The sequence below is a fragment of the Triticum aestivum genome, chromosome 7D, assembly GCF_018294505.1.
Source record: "Triticum aestivum cultivar Chinese Spring chromosome 7D, IWGSC CS RefSeq v2.1, whole genome shotgun sequence".
Lineage (NCBI taxonomy): Eukaryota > Viridiplantae > Streptophyta > Magnoliopsida > Poales > Poaceae > Triticum > Triticum aestivum.
Window position 1 is genome coordinate 64692209 of NC_057814.1, and position 20898 is coordinate 64713106.

The following is a 20898-nucleotide window of genomic DNA, read 5'->3' on the forward strand; positions in this document are numbered from 1 at the left end:
GATTATGACATAGCAAGGAATAATACATAATTATATCAAACAGGGATTCTTTGACCTGCACATTCAAAATTCTTCTCCAGGCAGATAATGGGCCGTAGTAGGCTTCTCCAGGCAAACAGGGCGCCCCCAAGTGTACCGGCAGTTTGTTTGCCTTTGTTCCTCAAGTTCTGGCGGCAGTTGCACCGCCGTGAGCTAGTTCTACCGGTAGTTACAGATGCCCCGGCAGTAAATTTGCCCTTGTTTAGATACTTCTCCCGGCAGTTAACTGGCCCGAAACAAGTGTTGTGGTGTAGTGTGGCTTGAGGCCATGAAATCTGAGATGGGATCCATGTATGAGAACAAAGTGTGGACTTTGGTTGACTTGCCCGATGATCGGCAAGCCATTGAGAATAAATGGATCTTCAGGAAGAAGACTGACGCTGACGGTAATGTTACTGTCTATAAAGCTCGACTTGTTGCGAAAGGTTTTCGACAAGTTCAAGGGATTGACTATGATGAGACCTTCTCACCCGTAGCAATGCTTAAGTCTGTCCGAATCATGTTAGCAATTGCCGCATTTTATGATTATGAAATTTGGAAAATGGATGTAAAAACTGCATTCCTGAATGGATTTCTGGAAGAAGAGTTGTATATGATGCAACCGGAAGGTTTTGTCGATCCAAAGGGAGCTAACAAAGTGTGCAAGCTTCAGCGATCCATTTATGGACTGGTGCAAGCATCTCGGAGTTGGAATAAACGCTTTGATAGTGTGATCAAAGCATTTGGTTTTGTACAGACTTTTGGAGAAGTCTGTATTTACAAGAAAGTGAGTGGGAGCTCTGTAGCATTTCTGATATTATATGTGGATGACATATTGCTGATTGGAAATGATATAGAATTTCTGGATAGCATAAAGGGATACTTGAATAAGAGTTTTTCCATGAAAGACCTCGGTGAAGCTGCTTATATATTGGGCATCAAGATCTATAGAGAGAGATCAAGACGCTTAATTGGAGTTTCACAAAGCACATACCTTGACAAAGTTTTGAAGAAGTTTAAAATGGATCAAGCAAAGAAAGGGTTCTTGCCTGTGTTACAAGGTGTGAAGTTGAGTAAGACTCAATGCCCGACCACTGCAGAAGATAGAGAGAAGATGAAAGATGTTCCCTATGCTTCAGCCATAGGCTCTATCATATATGCAATGCTATGTACCAGACCTGATGTGTGCCTTCCTATAAGTCTAGCAGGGAGGTACCAAAGTAATCCAGGAGTGGATCACTGGACAGCGGTCAAGAACATCCTGAAATACCTGAAAAGGACTAAGGATATGTTTCTCCTTTATGGAGGTGACAAAGAGCTCATTGTAAATGGTTACGTTGATGCAAGCTTTGACACTGATCCGGACGATTCTAAATCGCAAACCGGATACGTGTTTACATTGAACGGTGGAGCTGTCAGTTGGTGCAGTTCTAAACAAAGCGTCATGGCGGGATCTACGTGTGAAGCGGAGTACATAGCTGCTTTGGAAGCAGCAAATGAAGGAGTCTGGATGAAGGAGTTCATATCCGATCTAGGTGTCATACCTAGTGCATCGGGCCCAATGAAAATCTTTTGTGACAATACTGGTGCAATTGCCTTGGCGAAGGAATCCAGATTTCACAACAGAACCAAGCACATAAAGAGACGCTTCAATTCCATCCGGGATCTAGTCCAGGTGGGAGAAATAGAAATTTGCAAGATACATACGGATCTGAATGTTGCAGACCCGTTGACTAAGCCTCTTCCACGAGCAAAACATGATCAGCACCAAGACTCCATGGGTGTTAGAATCATTACTGTGTAATCTAGATTATTGACTCTAGTGCAAGTGGGAGACTGGAGGAAATATGCCCTAGAGGCAATAATAAAGTTATTATTTATTTCCTTATATCATGATAAATGTTTATTATTCATGCTAGAATTGTATTAACTGGAAACATAATACTTGTGTGAATACATAGACAAACAGAGTCTCACTAGTATGCCTCTACTTGACTAGCTCGTTGATCAAAGATGGTTACGTTTTCTAGCCATTGACATGAGTTGTCATTTGATTAACGGGATCACATCATTAGGAGAATGATGTGATTGACTTGACCCATTCCGTTAGCTTAGCACTCGATCGTTTAGTATGTTGCTATTGCTTTCTTCATGACTTATACATGTTCCTATGACTATGAGATTATGCAACTCCCGTTTACCGGAGGAACACTTTGTGTGCTACCAAACATCACAACGTAATTGGGTGATTATAAAGGTGCTCTACAGGTGTCTCCGAAGGTACTTGTTGGGTTGGCCTATTTCGAGATTAGGATTTGTCACTCCGATCGTCAGAGAGGTATCTCGGGGCCCACTCGGTAATGCACATCACTTAGGCCTTGCAAGCATTGCAACTAATGAGTTAGTTGCGGGATGATGTATTACGGAACGAGTAAAGAGACTTGCCGGTAACAAGATTGAACTAGGTATTGAGATACCGACGATCGAATCTCGGGCAAGTAACATACCGATGACAAAGGGAACAATGTATGTTGTTATGCGGTCTGACCGATAAAGATCTTCGTGTTATTGGTTATTGACCGGAGACGTGTCTCGGTCATGTCTACATAGTTCTCGAACCCGTAGGGTCCGCACGCTTAAAGTTTCGATGACGGTTATATTATGAGTTTATGAGTTTTGATGTACCGAAGGTTGTTCGGAGTCCCGGATGTGATCACGGACATGGCGAGGAGTCCCGAAATGGTCGAGACATGAAGATTGATATATTGGAAGCCTATATTTGGATATCGGAAGTGTTCCGGGTGAAATCGGGATTTTACCGGAGTACCGTGGGGTTACGGGAACCCCCCGGGGGCTTAATGGGCCATAGTGGGCCTTAGTGGAGAAGAGGAGAGGCGGCTAGGGCAGGGCCGCTCGCCCCTCCCCCTCTAGTCCGAATAGGACAAGGAGAAGGGGGCGGCGCCCCCCCGTTTCCTTCCTCTCTCCCTCCTCTTCCCCCCCTTCTCCTAATCCAACAAGGAAGGGAGGAGGAGTAGGACTCCTCCTGGCGTGCCTCCTCCTGGCCGGCCGCACCCCCCCCCCCTTGCTCCTTTATATACGGGGCAGGGGCACCCCAAAGACACAACAATTGATTTGATCTTTTAGCCGTGTGCGGTGCCCCCCTCACCATAGTCCACCTCGATAATACTGTCGCGGTGCTTAGGCGAAGCCCTGCGTCGGTAGAACATCATCATCGTCACCACGCCGTCGTGCTGACGAAACTCTCCCTCAACACTCGGCTGGATCGGAGTTCGAGGGACGTCATTGGGCTGAACGTGTGCTGAACTCGAAGGTGCCGTGCGTTCGGTATTTGATCGGTCGGATCGGGAAGACGTACGACTACATCAACCGCGTTGTGCTAACGCTTCCGCTTTGGGTCTATGAGGGTACGTGGACAACACTCTCCCCTCTCATTGCTATGCATCACCATGATATTGCGTGTGCGTAGGAATTTTTTTGAAATTACTACGTTCCCCAACATGGTCTTTCTTCTGGATTTGGGTAGTAAGAAGTAATTTTATCGCCCCACGCCCAAACCTCCCGGATACCACAAAACTGTGAACCTTGTTGGGCATTGGTGTTGTTGTAATCGATTCTGCAAGATTGAAAGAGTAGCTAGTCGAGATTAGACACTACTGGAAATATCAACTATGCCTACCAGATTCGCTGGAAGAGGCCCCGAACTCCGATCTAGAACGTTCGACTCAGATCGAGGTTCAAATTAGTTCAGTTCGATCGGAAATCACTGCCGATTCACCAAACTCAAATCAATCTCAAGTTTTCTCCCCGTTTGTCGATTTCAATTGAACCCAAAAAAATGAATCCATGCATCATCTATTACAGGCTAGACGATGTTGCAGCTATCCTCGATTGCCAAGGCTGCCCACATGACGACGGCGGTGGGGACATGGTTGCCTGAGCATCGCAGCTCTTGCTGTGCATCATCGATACATGTCTGGAGGCTCCTCTCCTGCTTCCACCAGGGCACGAGAACCACGCGAGTGAGCAAGCAGGGATGGGGTGTGCAATAAGGTCGAGACGAACTAGCATAAGAACGGAGGAAAATTGTTGTTTTTTAACATAGTACAATTAAAGTCGCTCAAATACACAAGAATCTAGTCACCCCTATAAACACATGCACACACACCCTAAACCTATGAGCATCTCCGAGAGACCGAGTCAGCATAACATCTTGAGATTTTACTAAGTCACCATCGGTGCCTCGCAGTCGATGGAACGTCTTCCCCAGCTGAACGGACATCGCCGGAATCCTGAAATAAATTCAAGAATAATACAAGCACCAATGTCAAATCTAAGATTTATACTCCGATGGAATGAGGATTTCACTGTCCTTCTAACCATCCAACACAGATTGATTTTAAATGGAGGAAAGATGTTGTGCGAGAAGCAAGGTAGAAGAAGATGTGCGTGTGACCGTGTGTGGCGGCTGGCATCAAAGGACTGGCTAAGACGTCTGGACGAGAAGAGAGCAACTAGTTAACGATCGCTCCTTCGGGAGCCTCCCAATAATTACTTGGGGCTGGGCTGAGAGCACGCCAGCCACCATGTGTTGCGCTCTCGGGGTTTCTTTCGGATTTTGTTTTTTATTTTATTTTTCGGCACGTGTTTTGTCTTTTTAGACGGTTTTTCTGGGTTTTTTTTCCTTTTTGGTTTTCCACCGGCCTTTCTTAGATTTTGGATGAAAAAAATTGAAATATTTTTTTGCGAGAAAAACACGTTTTCCTATATTGTCCTTTCGGGAGCGGCATGGTTTTGCTTTAGCGGTCGTCTCTCTCGGAAATGGAAAAAAATGCGAGGCACGGTTTTGCTTGCGTGAGAGGCATGGTTTTGCTTTCGCGGGACGCACGGCCGTGCCTCTCGGAAACGAAAAAAACATGTTTTTTACATTCCGCAAGAGGAACGGTTTTGCTTTCGCGAGAGGCACGGCCATGCCTCTTGGAAACGGAAAAAACGTGTTTTCTTTCGCAAGAGGCACGGTTTTGCTTTCGGAAGAGGCACGGTTTTGCTTTCATGAGGGGCACAGCCGTGCCTCTCGAAAACAGAGAAAAATACGTGTTTTCTTTTTATTTTTCCTTCCGCGAGAGGCACGGTTTTGCTTCCGCGAGAGTCACGGCTGATATGTCTCCAACGTATCTATAATTTTTTTATTGTTACATGCTATTTTCTATCTATCTATCTATCTATACCTATACTAATTAGGCACTTCCTACAAATTCCCCACAATTCTTTCTCTCGATTGTAAATCTGAACCAGAAACCTGTATTTTATCCGAACCAGAAACCTATGTTTTAATGATGCACGCATCTATATCTATATCTATCTATATCTATATTTATATCTATCTATCTATATCTATATCTATATCTGTATCTATATCTATATCCATATCTATATCCATATCTATATCCATATCTATATCTATATCTATATTCTATATTCTATATCTATACTAATTAGCGACTTTCAATAAATTACCACATTAATTAGAATTTATGAGCCGTTCATCTCTAGTGGGACCGAATTATTACGGTATAGATCCACTCATATAATCTGAGACTAAAAAAACAAGAGATGCCACGTCCCTACAAATGCCCTCAAAAAATAAACGCCCACGATCCAACTCTCCCCATCTCTCATGTATAAAAAAAACAATCTCTCATGTATAAAAAAAACAATCTCACGTATATCTCCCTCGAGTCCAACTGCCTCACGATCCCAATATCTCAATCTCCCATGTCCTAAAAAAAAACTCCCATGATCCAACTCCCCCAATCTCTTATGTATCTCTCCAAAAATATATCTCACGTATATCTCCCTCACAATCCAAATCTCTCAATCTCTCACGTACGCATCTCTCTCCTGTTGTGATGGAAGAAAAGAGCCAACCTAACCTAACTTACATGTATTAAAAGTCACTTTTCAAGGATCCACGTTAATACTAGGTCTGAGTTTGTTTTGTTGGAAAAAAGGGAAACCCACGTCGATCGCCTCCATGCCACCTCCGATCTCCTCTTTCTAGCTGCCACCTCTCAACTCCTCCTTTCTGGCTCCCCAACCCTCTGATCTACTCCATGTTGCCATCTCCATCTCCACGCGCTGCTCGCACCAGTTTAGCTTATCATTGCTAAGCCCATGCTTCCTCGATCTAGCTTGGCACCCATCCGCCCTCTTCTCCAAGAGTAATAAGGATTCATGCAAATCTGATGTGTCTCTTGCTAGACTTCAAGATCTATACAATTTACTTGAGTGTATCTCCGTTCTCAATCTTATGTGTCCTCTACAAATTGAATCGTCCATCACTGCAGTATACTGGTAGTCAGGTAATACCAAATCCAGTCACAAGCTCCTACCCCAGCTCAAGTTTGTTGATTGTGGCCGAGCACTATCAGATCAACCGATAAAACAGGTTCAACTCCTCTAGATCCATCAGCTTTCTGCTCACTTCCCAGCTACTTTGCATCCTCCAGATATGCAATTTCATATGACGTGTGCAGAACACATCATGGCCTGAGTTGCTTGCATTTTTTTCTTTTTGCTTTGATTCCTTTCTATGATACAATTGATTGTTGCTTTTCCTACAGATATATTAGTATATACATGTTCCATTGGTTGATGCATTTATGTGATATTCCGATCCTAATAAGCAATCCCGATCACCTACGTGCGTAGCCTAAGATGAGTGCCAGCTAGCTCGGGAGCTCCTGCTGTACGCGTCGGGCACCGGCTCCGTCCCCGATATGTGAAGGAATGGCGCTATGCAGGTTCGATCTATATACAACTTTATAAACGTGGAAAGCAATATAAGATGTCCTTACGATAATTTGATCTTTTTCACGGGCTAATTGACACCACAAGAAGAGACAACAGTTTGTCGACAGCAAAAGTATGGAAGGAAATTTTGCATGTGTGCCCATCTTTGTTCTTCACCCTCCCCTACAAGCCATTGTTCATATTCGAAGTGGAAAAACCATGTCTATATACAACATGGATTTGCTACACTAAATAGTAAATACACATCGACACTGGGTCATCAACATCGGAGACTTTCATCCTGTTGTGTTGTGGTGTCAGGGAGACGTTCAAAGGTGTCAAATGCAAGAAGGCCAAGAGTGTATGCATGTGATACTACACTAATTTATCCTCTTTACAACCTATATATGTTCATTTAATACCTTTTTTTTTCTTAACAAAAGGATGGATCATGCAGATTAATATTGTATATCATTGCCGAGACATATTAGATAGAAATTTGCAATGGACCACTTCCACAAAACTCCCTTGCAGAGCTGCGATTAAGGTCTTCGAAATTTCTCCTCAGTCGATCTATCTAATGTGGTTCCAGATCTTGCAGCCAAATGGTGAGAAGGAGGATAATCCAGTGCAAAAGGCTACAGCTTCTGGTGCAACCGTGACATCGGGATCATGAATGTTGAGGCTCCCACAGTCCAGTGTAGTACTAGGTAAAGTAATTTCTGGCAGTTGCCCAGAGCAATGATATAGATAGCTAGCGATTTATCAGCCAACGATTAATTCTTCCTTTTGTTCATCGTTGTGCTTAATCATTACCTTTAGAGGTAATTCTGAATCCAGTGTGATCCATGGTCAAGTTTATATAATGCATAAATAAAGCCCCTACTCTAGATCTTTTTTCCCGTACGCTTGTAGATATACCAGAGTGTTGATTTTAATTATGTTATCTATCCATGAATGCTACGTGTGCTGTACTGTTACTTTTGTAGATCGTTCATGGTATATTTTGCACAGGACATTTCGAACCTATTTGAAAGCATATATGTTAGCCTACTAATCCATATACCCTCGCAAAGGAAACCCTACTAATCCATATGGTTTCTATCCTTACTATGTTAATTTATTATCTGGGAATAATTGGGTATATATATGAGTGTATCAAGTCTGTCTGATAGACCTAATTTCTGAAACAAAATTAGTTGCAAAGCCAGACCTGATTTTGAAAAGACTTTTGAGCCTTCTATTGACTATGGCGCTTTTCCCCCTCTACTAAAGGTTTAGAAGTATCTGCACATGCCGCAGACAAAAGATACAATGCCCAGGGTTATATGTAAAATTTAGTTAGCCTATTTGTTCTAAATCATCAACAGTTAACCTATGTTATAATCTGAAATGATCATGCTGGAATTAACTTTATGATGGTCTTAACAAACATGGTGCTATTTATGGTGAGCTGATTAGTTGTACGGCTATTGAACATATTTACTGCAGTTTGGGTGCAGAATCCTTCAGCTTAACCATTCCTATATGTACATTATCCTTCATATATACTTCATTAAATGGTGTACTGTTCATCCTAAATGATTCTAGATTACTACTGCACACTCAGATTCATTCCCTTTCCTTTTTTTTGACAAAACACAACATCACTGCATTTACATTCAGAACAGGAAGTAAAGTTCAGAGAAACATCTACCGAGCTAGACATGAGAGAAATAAAACAGCAAGATTAAATCATCTGGACATCCTTCAGATGAACTAGGCGCACGGTTAAATATTTATATGCACATAATGTTCTTGCTCGATAATAGCAGACAACTTTAGTTTCCTAGGCAAAAGCAATGAAAAAAATAGTGCCCTATAACAAAGTAGCACCGGTCTTAAAGTACGCTATTAGAGTGCTATACCGCACTATAGGATGCTATTAGCTTGACACTTTATACATTGATTTATTTAGCAAGACAATTCTCAGCACACTATGGTGTTCTATCAGCGGCGCTATAACGCGCTATTTTTTCAGTGGCCAAAAGTATCCAAATTGCCGACGATTGATTTGATAGATTATTTATGCATCTGATCACAATATTTCACTATTAGTTTTTTTGAAGATACCTAGAAAGGTTGATTTTTAGTAACTCGATTCACACTACCCTTTTTCTGTTAGAGCTATTGCCACATGTCAACAAGATCGTATGTAAGAAGAAATTCCAGTTTTTTGTAGAAGTTCCTCTTAGAGTTATCCTTCGAGATAACAAAGAATTATTTCTAAGTAGTTATCTTTCATATTCAACTAATAAGAGCTACTTCAAATATTCTTTTATTGAAAAAAATTCCTCAAGATATTTCATGGAAGCATACATGTTATGCTGATAGATTAGGAAAAGCCAATTGTGTCATTGTAACCTTAAGATTTTGCCCTTACCGTAAATTATCAAAATTCCTCTCAGATTTACATAATGATATGTTGATGGTACTGCATGTACTATATTTGCAATACATGACAAGCATCAGAGTATATCCAGATCCAGTATGCATCTATTAATTTTTGTGTCCATGAGAGATCTATGTCTTACTTTATGTTCACCTAAAAAAATGTCTTACTTTATGTGTAATTCTTTTTCAACTTTCGGTGCAGCAATTCATCTCAAGCTTTTATGTCAAGCATTTATTTACATAAGCAATAAAACGCTGCGATAAATGTGCATACTTCTAAATACAAGATCTGATATACATGTTTTATAGAGATGAATAAATGCTTGCATACATCCGAATACAAGATCTGATATAAATGTTTAATTTACATAAATGTGCATATAGCGTATATCTAATTAAGCAAAGAGTACTGAAATATAGGTGTACCAGTTGGTGAGGCATACATACGAATTTATATTTTTAGTGTTCATTTTACGTTCCTTAATTGCTAGCCCGTGCAGGTGCACGGGTTGACGACTAGTGTATCTAGCCTAAAAGAAAAAAAGTTGCACGCATCTATTTTATCTCAATAGATAGACCACCGGGCATCTTATATTAAAATAAAAAGGCACATGGAGGCTGTTGTATTGTGTACTTCTATCTAAATAGTCCGCCAATCTCTAATATAAAAAGAAGCCCAAGTGACGCTGTGAGTTTCCCACCCTTGGGCCGCTGAGGTGCGCTTGGCCTTCCCCTCTCGATTGCCAATCTTCTGATCGAACATAGAAGGACTAGAAAGATGGTTTCCTGGCTCCAGTCTCCTTCCTCAATTGGTTGATCCCTTATTCCTTTGATGCCATCTTCCTTCGATCAAGGGCAAATCGTGCTTTTCCAGTGGCCCAGCCGCATCAGTCGTGCCCACGTGAGCTACCGGCAGCTTCTTGAAGTAGAAGAGATGATGCTGCTAACTTGGTGGTAGCAACGGCAAGGAGGACGCCTAGGAGACATCAGCCTAAAGAAGGTTACTCTAAACGTAAGTGTTGGTTAACTGCTAACTCTGATGCTCATCCTTGATGTGTTTTCGAGAATAAAAATCCTCATTCATGATGGTTCTAAAATCTGCGTACATATTTGGGAGTTTTTTGGTCCAGTGACCTCAATTCATTCGGGTACGGCCATCTGATCCGTAATGGAACTGGGCACCAGAGTTTCAAAGTATTACTTAAACCTATGTGGATTCTCTAGGACATGGGCAGGAAAGGCGACCAGGTGAGAGCTGCTGAATTCAGCAGTTACAATTTGTTTTCTTGATATTTTCAGTTGCAGCCCACATCCACCATATTCCTTTACTGTGATTTCAAAATGAATGAATTTCAGAAACTGATATACCTCTCAGAAGCTGATACTTGAGATGTGATATACAGTTCCGAAAGTATATGAATAGGTAATATACTAATATATAAGCTGGTGTTGCTCACTAGGTCATAAAACGGCAAGGAGGCTGCCTAGGAGACATCTAGCCTAACGAAGGTGACTCTGAACGTATGTGTTGGTTGATTGGTAATTTGATTCTAATGCTTGATGTTTCTGCAGAAATAAAATTTTGATCCATGATGATTCTGGGCACCAGAGTTTCAAAGAATTACTTAAATCTATGTGGATTTCAGCAGTTACAAGTTGTTTTCTCGATTAATTTTTTCAATTGCAGTAAAACCGTATTGCCTTACTGTGATTTCATAATGAGTTAGTTTCAGAAACTAACATATCTCTGAGAGGCTTAAACTTGTGATGAAATAAACAGTTTCGAAAGTATATGAATGGGTAATATATATTTGGATAACAAATGACATTGATAGATGCAGAAACGAAGGGGAAAGGTAGTCTTTTTTTCTTTCCAAAGTTAGTGTTATAAGTCATGTTTTCTGTCAAAGTACAATGCATTCAATGGAACATGCTATTTTTTGTAGTTTTTCCTTTCAGAACGAGCATGAGTACATGCCCTCATTGTAAGGTCATTATCTGTTCAGGTAACTGCTCTGCTAAGGTTAATAACTTGGGTATTATTTTTTATAGCTCTTTCTTGCATAATGAATTGTGCACTTGGTCTGTTCTCTAAGGTCATAATGCATTCATGTAACTTGAGTATGTTTTTCACGTGTATCATAAATTTCGAATTAGGTATAACATAATAATGACGTCGCAATAGAAGTCTAAAACCAAAGGCTCTATGGTTCATTACCCGGAGAAGAATATCATGAACCAGACAAAACACTTTTAATTAGGTCATTTGTACATATAAAAAATATATTAGAAAGATGTAGGAGTTCTGTATCTAAATTGAACCCTTTACGAGTCGCGCAAAGGGCGCTCGCTCGCGACGTCCACGTCATCACATGCGCACTGTACGTGGTAGCCAATGGCGAGAAAGATTCGTGCTGGCCAATTGAATGAGAGGGTCCTGAAAGCGGTTACAGGGAACACTAACAAACCCTGAAAACCAGCTACTAAACCGGATCACGATCGAGTCATGGACGCTGCCATCCCAACGCCCCTCGCCCGCAATCCTACTTGATCGCTACGACCCTCTACTGCCGCGCCATCCCACGACGGAGTCCCAGCGATCCCCTAAACTCTAGGAAATCAAAACGTACGTGCCAAGTCGTGAACAGACTCACGCTACATGGCCTTATTCCTGACGAAACTGAATCTACACTAGCAACATGGTTTAACTGACAGCCGCGTCTACTCCTCCACCGCTCCCTGCCCGCGGCCCGCCCCGCAAGAAGCCCCGCAGCTCTGCGTCCGCCGCCGCGGGCGGCAAGCCTCCCGTGATCGTCTACTACTGCCGTCGCCGCAAGAAGTCGCGGCTCGAGGAGCCACGGCCGTCCTCGCTGGCGTCGCGGCAGCTGGAGGAGGAGGCGCTGGGCAGGGGCTCGTGGCGGAAGCGCCCGCTCACGAGCTGCTCAGCCTGGGGTCTGCCCCGCCTGCATTGGGCGCAGATAGAGACGGGGAGGAGCTGCTGGGGCGACGACAGCCGAGGCGCAGAGGGGGAGTGCAGAAGGAGAGCGCCGCTTCGATCCATCCTTCCCTGCCCTGAAGATCCAGTCTCAGCTAATGGCTGCGCTGCTCCCGCCCCACGACGAAGTCTGCGTCAAAATTGAAGAAGACGGCTTGGGGGCCATAGTCCCTGTGGATTTGTTCATCAATTCGTTCCCATTGGTGGAAGTTGACGGGTTCGAGGTGGCGCCCTGGTCAACAGGAAACGCGCACAACGCCACCATAGCCGAGTTGTATGGAACGCCTCAAGTCTCTGCTCCACCAACGTCGCCTATTTGAGCTCTGTAGGTGCCAACACCCCTCCAGTCCCTCCTGAATAGCATCCTACCTCTCTCTTCCACTCCTATTTTTTTATTTAAGGGATGCCATGATTTAATGCCCAGAACCATCATCTTTGTTTGTGCAGATTCGTTTTTATATTTGCCTACAAGATGTTCCATGAAAATCACAGAAGCACCGGCTGCACCGCACCGGGTTTAGGCTCGTCAAGAAGGTGGCTGGAAGATAGTGGTAATCGACTTTATATACTACCCCTCCTGCAAGTTTACCCATGTCTTTTATTTTTGTTTATGTGATTAATTATTCATTCCTCTTAGTTGTTCATATATTCTGACGACGACTCATGTCGATATGTGCTTGCTTCGCAATGAAACTCTGCTCACGGCTTTAGCAACAAGGAACGGCCAACTAGAATACTTGTTCTCCGTGTAATTTTGACGCTGGCTTTGTCGCAAGTTGGAAATTCAGGGTGCCGATCCGTAGGCGTTTGTCGGTTTAGTGTGCAAGGTAAGTTCTTGACGACGTCTGTTCTGAGCATGTGTTTGTTTCATCACTATATGGAATGCAGCAAAACTGGGGCCTAAATTTTGATGGTGAATGCAGGTTTTCTGGCCCAAAGATGATGATTGGTACAAGGGTTCCATCACGGCCTACACGGAACTAACCAAGAATTCTGTATGCTTTCTATATACCTGGTTCTTATTTTTCTTATTCATGAAAAATTGTTGTGGCTGAGAGGATTGTCCTCAGTTAGATTTTAATTTTTTTTCTGCATTTTCCTTACTAAAAGGCCTGTTATCTACCACTCTGTTTTCCATGTAATGTCTGCACTATGAAGAGTGCCATGTAAAATGTCGTGTAGTTGATATCTAAAGCTAAACAAACTGCAGGTGAAGTATGAAGACCTTACCCTAGCTAATGCAATGATAAAATTTTCATTTCATCTGAGGAAATGAAGTGCCTGAACCTGAAATTTGGATAATCTAACCTGGATATAAGAAGGGATACGATGAGCTACTTGCACTTGCTGTCAGCTTTCATGACTACCAAGGTCTTGATCCAGATAATATAGTGTGGGCTAAAATAACAGGTACTCCCATGTCTTTTCCTTATGAGTGCCGATGCTTCTAGTTGTTAACTGCGATTAGATGCCAATGGTCCTTTCCATTTATTCTTTCTGCCATCAAGTTTTATTGCATTGTTTATAGTCATTGTCCAGATTACTTTGAACTTTTACCGTGTGATACTTTATTTATTCTAGTGTTTATGGTAGTTTTGCATCAACTTACAACTTTATTAGATTTCTCGTGCACATCACATGTGTTAGATGGTTAACTGTCTCTTTTTACAGAAAATGCTTTCTAATGTTAAGCCCAGTATTGATTTATTATTTGACATTTTCGTATTCATCTCCTCAATTACCTGACATTAACTTGTTATTTGATCATTTAGTCCTATTTTCTCCACATTCCTACATTCCTAAAGTAAACAAGTGACATGGATTTCCCTTTTTGTTAAATTGTTTCATTCAGTTATGTGGTTGATTTGCCATCTTTCAGTGCACCCTTTTACCTGTAGGATTCTCACTTTTCTCAGTGACTTGGAATTTGTTCTCATGTAAAGAGCCTTGTGTGCCTCAACAGGTCATGCAATGTGGCCAGTTGTTATAGTGGACGAGTCAAATGTTCATGCTAGCCGGGCCCTGAAGTCAATTCGGTTTGATCAATCAATACTTGTTCAATTCTTTGGCACCCATGATTTTGCAAGGTTTGGTTTTGTGAAAAGATAATAGCATATATTTTTCTTTTTCTTTCGAAGCAGTAGACTAAAGTTGTGTTTATACCTCAGGATTAAGTAGAAGCAGGCGGTGCCCTTTCTGAATGGCCTTCTTTCTTCCTTGCATCTCAAATGCAAGCAAACACGCTTCTCCGGAGGCTTAGAAAAAGCCAAGGAGTATGAGTCGAGAACCTCTTATATATTTTTAAGCAATAATTGTTTTTTTCCTGAATACACATCAGACTTGAGAGATTTTCTGTTATCTTGCATGATGCCCTGTTGTTATGATACTAAAAAATATCAATTGTATAGGTTTCTCCTCACACAAAAGCTTCCAGAAAATATGTTGCAACTTCGGAAATCCATTGAAAATGATGGTTCTGATGATAATGGCCAAGATGACACGATAGGCTCTTGTAATAATTTATCAGAAGAAAATGGAGAGGATGCTGAAATGACTCAGATAGAACTAGGAAATCTTCGTGTGAGCAACCTAGGTATGTTTGAGCAAATAGCACAGTAGCTCCCCCCCTCTAAATAGAGTAATCAGCGTTTAAAGATGAAAAAAATGCTCTGGAAGCATGTCCATCCTACCCATTTCAAGGATGCCCTGTTTCTCACTTGAATCTTGGACTGCCCTTTTGAGCTACGATGCTGCCGCTTTATGCAAGTTTTCCTTGGTGGGAGACACAAACAGACTTGGCACTTCTGTATAGTGGAATTATATCTGTTCCAGAGATATGGACATATGTTATACGTTCAATGATGAATTGATGATGCAGTTCATATTGCACTAGTGCCAATAATCCAAAACACTGATCTGTTTTAGTTTGTTCTTCCTACCCATAACCCTTTACAAGAAATAATTGATTTCCATTTACTCCCTCCATTCCAATTTATGTTGTGTCTTCATATTTTTTCATTTAACTTTATGTGCCATAAAATTATACCATTGAAACTCCATTTTGATTGTGTTTAATGTAGGCATAGAAGGTTTCCATCAGAGAAATCATTCTGAACATTACTTAAGATGACAGTCTATGCCTTAGAGCATATATGGAGCTCTTATTTGGCACATACATCTTCTGTTCATGTTGTTGTATATCTTCTGCTCACCCATTTTCTTGGTGCTGGCTGAGCTTTGCATGTTTATGTTTATATATGCATCTGCATTTCGTCCTTTGTTCGTTCTTCTTAGTGTATAACAAACCTGATTGTGCGAGTTTCTTTCCTGGCAGGATAGTATCTGATTCAGACCATTTCCATAACAAAATGCACATATGGCCTGAAGGGTATACTGCTTTCAGGAAGTTCGCATCGGTAAAAGGTATTTATTCAGCTCCAAACTGTCATCAAGCCTGCATGAAATTTGGTGTTCCATTTTGGAACAGTTTACTCTCATGAGTGGGTTTGTGCTGCTGTTACTGCAGTCCCTTGTCCCGATGGAAGACTTGGCTTCTTCAGTGAGCATGCTCCAATACTACACTACCATTCAACCTAGTGTGAGGTAATCTCGTTCTTCCTTGACGTGGGTGCATCTAGGTAAGATATTCTTTTTGGTGCTTCCATGTTAGCTGATCTTCTGCCTGTGTAGTTGTTTTTGCCTTATGTCTTTATGTGTTGTGATTGTCCACATTGGCAGAGAGTTATGTCATTTGTGATTTGGATTGTGAGAGGTTAAAGTTGCATTGTTTTACTAGCTGAAGCTGGGGAATTTCGGGCTTTGTTTGATGGCGTTGCTCCTCTTCCGAGGAAGATACATTTAGAGGAGACTCGGGAAGACATGAAAGCTGCGGCCAAATTGCAATGGTAATTGATTAACATTAAATGTCCAAAGCGCAATATCATCAGTAGTCAATAAGAGTAATTTGCTATCAGCATTAATTCATCCATGACTATGAGATATATTAACTCTTGAAAATGTTGAACTGGGTAGCATTTTTGGTGACTTATCAGTTTTGAAGGACAGCTAGAGACTATTGATTTTAAATCGTCGACACATGATTTGCTTTATAGAAACGATGTTTGGGTGCATTTCGCTTTGAGAGTTGTTGCCAGTTTTTGAATATGAATATTCTCACTTGCTAGCACATATTATAACACGTCAAGTTGATTCCTATCAGTCAAATATAATCTTGTAGAGAAGTATGATAATATTCTAGAGCAATCTGGGTGCATGAACTAATACATGTTCTTGCGAAATGTTTACTTGTTTCTGTCTGGGAAAGAAAAAATTAATACATTATATATTCAGATGATTTTAGAAGAAGTACCACCTTGGTGAAATATCATATAACATTCTCTAGAAACATTTTCCTAATCCTACAATCAAAGCATGCTAATGGTTTATATTTTGTGTTGCTGCGTGCTTAGTATCCTTTACTTTTGACCACATATTGCTCAATGATGGTACCCGAACAAAATCACATGTTATGAAAATGATCGAGGGATACGAAACTGTACCGTTCAAGTCAAAATTTAATGAGTGGCCACCAACTCCTGATTTGAAATTGTCGTCTGAGGATGGAAGAGGCAAAGTTGCAGGTTGCTATCTACAAATTATAATGCTTAGTACTATGGATTGCTAGAAGGTTCATATCACACTAGTAGAAAAAGGGCCTATTGTCCCGGTTGGTAAGGGCCTTTTGTCCCGGTTTTTGAACCGGGACTAAAGAGTCGTTACTAATTCCCTAACCCTTTAGTCCCGGTTCTTACACGAACCGGGACAGATGGGCCTCCACGTGGCCGGTGCGGCGAGCCCAGGCAGGAGGGCCTTTGGTCCCGGTTGGTGGCACTAACCGGGACCAATAGGCATCCACGCGTCAGCATTTCAGGGGCTGGGGTTTTTGTTTTTTTTGAGGGGGGGGGGTTGGGGGTTTTGGGGGGTTAATTTAGGTGTTTCATATATTGTGTTAGCTAGCTAATTAATAGAGGGAAGTGTCCTCTCTTATCTCCGTGCTTGGTCGACGCTACGTACTATATACGTATGGAGAGGACTAGACACGCTAGCTAGTAAGCAAATGAAGGAAACAGAAGATCGTCATTGAACATATGCATACAGAGAGAAGTGATATCGACCACCTCTCCTTCTCCGAGAGATTGGTCGAACAACAAGTTCTCGTATATCTATCCGACACTACCGGCTACATATATACAATAATTATCTCTTAAAATATAATCTCTTAATTAAATTGTAAGAACACAGGGTCCAGATAGTATTCTCCGTTTTCAGCGCTCACGTGGTCAAGGAAGAATGCCGCCAATTGCTCTTGAATTGCTCGCATACGATCTGGTGCTAGGAGTTCATCCCGCATCCGAAAGATCTAATTTGAAGAAGGGGGTCAATACATATATATATGAATAAATGAAACTCAACACAAATGATGGTAATAAAATAAAATTGTGAATATTATTGCTTACGCACTTCATATTGTTCGTCACAGTAGCCCCGCTCACAGGTCGTGCAGTGGATGGACTCGCAAACTTAGTATCCACAGTAATTATTCCCGGGTCCTGCCACAACCACTTTACAAGAAATAGAGGTTAATCAAACTGATAAGCAAGCATGCTAAATGGTATTGATGAAACTAGCGCTTGAATCACTAGGAGATGCGCGGAACATGCTACTATAGTACTTACTTTCGGGTGTCTAAATTGCAACTTCTTCGGCAGTCCCGGAGCTTTTTTGGTGAATTTTCTCCAAACCCTGCCAGACAAAGAAAACAATTACTTGATATCAGGAAATGAACAAAGTTGCTGATATGGTGGATAATGATCGGTTTAACTTACTTCTCGAGCATTTGAGTCATGTCCGCATAGTCCTGGGGTTCTTTTCGTCTCGAGTCTAAGACGGTTACTACTCCCTGCTCAAGCTTAATCTCTAGGAGAATATAATGGAAGCTGCGCACGCATGCATAAGTCATCAATTACATTACTATAACCTAGACTAATAAGGGAAACCGAATATGCACAAGACAGTAACACTCACTTGAAGTTATAAGGAAAGAGTATTATATCTTTATTTTCATTTATTACCAACGATCATAGCAAGTTGGCCTCGGTATTTTCGGCATGATATTTAACCTCAGTTGCATCTATGAGATTTGTGTTAATGAACCCAATATCACCGATTTGTCTTTTCTTCAATTCCGCGATCTTCAATCTGCATAATATAGTGAGGATAATTATAAATACATGCAATGAAAGAGCTGACCTATATAGAGAGACTTAATGACAGAAGTAGTACTACTTACAGACAATAGCAAGTGATCGTTCATTTATCGAGGGCCTTTTGATTGAAAAACTGGAAGAACTCCTCAAATGGAACATTCAACAGTTCAGTTCCAACGAGGTCATGCTCCTGTTTAACTCTCAGCGTCAAAGTATTCCTCCCCCAGACTCTCTGCAGGTTTTCATGTACCAATCATGTAATCTTCGCATCATCGTTGTTAGAGATCTTTCGTCTTTGACGAGAGGCTTCCCGTAATGGTATTTGTGTTTGACCACCTCCAAGAAATCATAATGTACATCGTCGGGCAGGTAATCCCCAAGATTGCTATAACCGGGCACCATCCTCGGATCATTAGCGACGATGTCGCTAGACACCTTGAGCGGGGGGCATGATTGGTTCGCTTGTTCGCCGAGCTGGGCAATTTTTTTCCCAGCTCGTCGTTCTTTTAACCTTTGATCACTGACAGTACTTCCCGACTGCTTCGCTTCGGCAAATGTCTTTACAATAATGCACTCATAGTTGCCTCTCGGCGGAGACTTTGGTGGTTCTGTCAAGGCAGCCAGAGTGCGCTTCACTTTCACCGGATCTACCTTCTCCTCCAGAGGTGGATGTTTCTTTGCTTTCACCCCTTCAAAGAAGTTCGTCACTTCGGCTCGCACGATCTTCGTGGTTTCCTCCTCGGTCCTCTCGTATGGTAACTTCTCTGGAGTCTTCAGAGAAGGACCGAATCTGTATTGCCTCCCGCCTCTGGCTGTACTACTAGATGCCGGCAGAGCAGATGGAGCGGCTGCGGCTGTCTTCTTTCCTTGCTTACGAGGCGGAGGAGAAGGACTACGACGCACCGGAGCAGCCGGAGCGGCGGCGGGTCTCTTCCGCCCTTGCTGACGAGGTGGAGAAGGAGGAGGCTGGCTGCTCTGGCGCGCCGGCGCAGGCGGAGAAGGAGGCGGAGTGCCGCCACGCGCCGGAGAAGGAGGCTGAGTGCCCTGATCACTCACCGGAGGAGGAGGCGGAGTGCCGCCACACGCCGGAGAAGGGGGCTGAGTGCCCTGATCACTCGCCGGAGGAGGAGGCGGAGTGCCCTTACTCGCCGGAGGCGTCCAGTTCGGAAGGTTGATGAGCTCCTTCCGCCATAGGCATGGAGTCTTCAGAGCAGAACCCAGCCGAGTCTCCCCTTCACCGGTCGTTTGGTCAAGCTCGAGGTCCTCAAATCCGTCCGTTATTTCATCCACCATCACCCTAGCATATCCTTCTGGAATCGGCCGGCAGTGGTCGGTTGCGCCAGGTTCAGTAGGTAAAACAGAGCCAACAGCCGCCTTGACTTTGAATTTCATCCATTGCGTCATAAGGTGGCAATGTTGAGACTCCGCGATAGCATCCACGGGGTAGCTAGCAGGAGCCGTCAAGACATGCTCCGGCTGAAGCAGCTCGGTGGAAGCCACGCTGCTTCTCCGCTGAGATGGCGGGGTAGCTTCGGGGGTAGTTTCGGCATGTCGATTGCCGTCTCGTTCCTCTAGCGCTTGAACCCTTTCGTGCAGCTTCTGAATTTGGGTCTGCTCCACTTTTTTCCTCCTCTCCTGGCTTTTGTAACCGCATGCGTCCGGAAAACCAGCCTTCCACGGAACGGAGCCTGGCGTGCCTCGTGTCCGTCCAGGGTGATCAGGATTCCCGAGGGCCATTGTGAGCTCGTCGTTCTCTCTGTCTGGAACGAACGTCCCTTCCCGCGCTGCATCGATATAGTGCTGAAGCCTCTTGACTGGTATTCTCAAAAGCTCGTCCGTCCAAACGCACCTCCTTGATAGAGGGTCCAATTTTCTGCCAGCCCCGAAGAACCAAGTCCGGCAACAGTCTGGCCAGTTCATTGTCTGTGGTTCGAATCCCTTTATCAAGCAGATCATTCTCAGCCTTGGCCCACTTAGGCCAGGCTTTGAGGTAGCCACCTGACCCCGTGCTATGGTGAAGTTTCTTCTTCGCAGGATTCTTCTTGTTTGTCGCTGACATCTTCTTACTCTTTTCTGATGTCTTGTGGGCCACAAATGCGGGCCAGTGATCTCTGATCTTCTCATACCGGCCGATGAATCCTGGTGTCTCTTCTTTGTCGACAAACGTTTTCAGCTCATTCTTCCACCTCCTGAATAGGTCTGCCATCTTCTTAAGAGCATGAGACTTGATTAATTGCTCTTTAACTGGCTTCTCTAGATCCTCCTCTTGCGGTAGGGTGAAATTTGCCTTCAGCTCAGTCCAAAGATCATCTTTCTGCATATCATTGACATAAGACACCTCAGGGTCTTCCTTCTTAGGCTTATACCATTGGTGGA

General features: G+C 42.8%; 1 long non-coding RNA gene and 1 pseudogene across 1 annotated transcript; both read left to right on the forward strand.

Annotated features, from left to right (window-relative positions):
• Positions 1 to 6445: 6445 nt before the first annotated feature.
• LOC123164528 (uncharacterized) lies at positions 6446 to 7577 on the forward strand. The gene is made up of 3 exons (XR_006482501.1): positions 6446 to 6484; positions 6748 to 6839; positions 7421 to 7577. It is a non-coding gene; the product is annotated as an uncharacterized lncRNA (long non-coding RNA).
• Positions 7578 to 10488: 2911 nt separating this feature from the next.
• Positions 10489 to 17040, forward strand: LOC123170814 (histone-lysine N-methyltransferase TRX1-like; annotated as a pseudogene).
• Positions 17041 to 20898: the final 3858 nt, after the last annotated feature.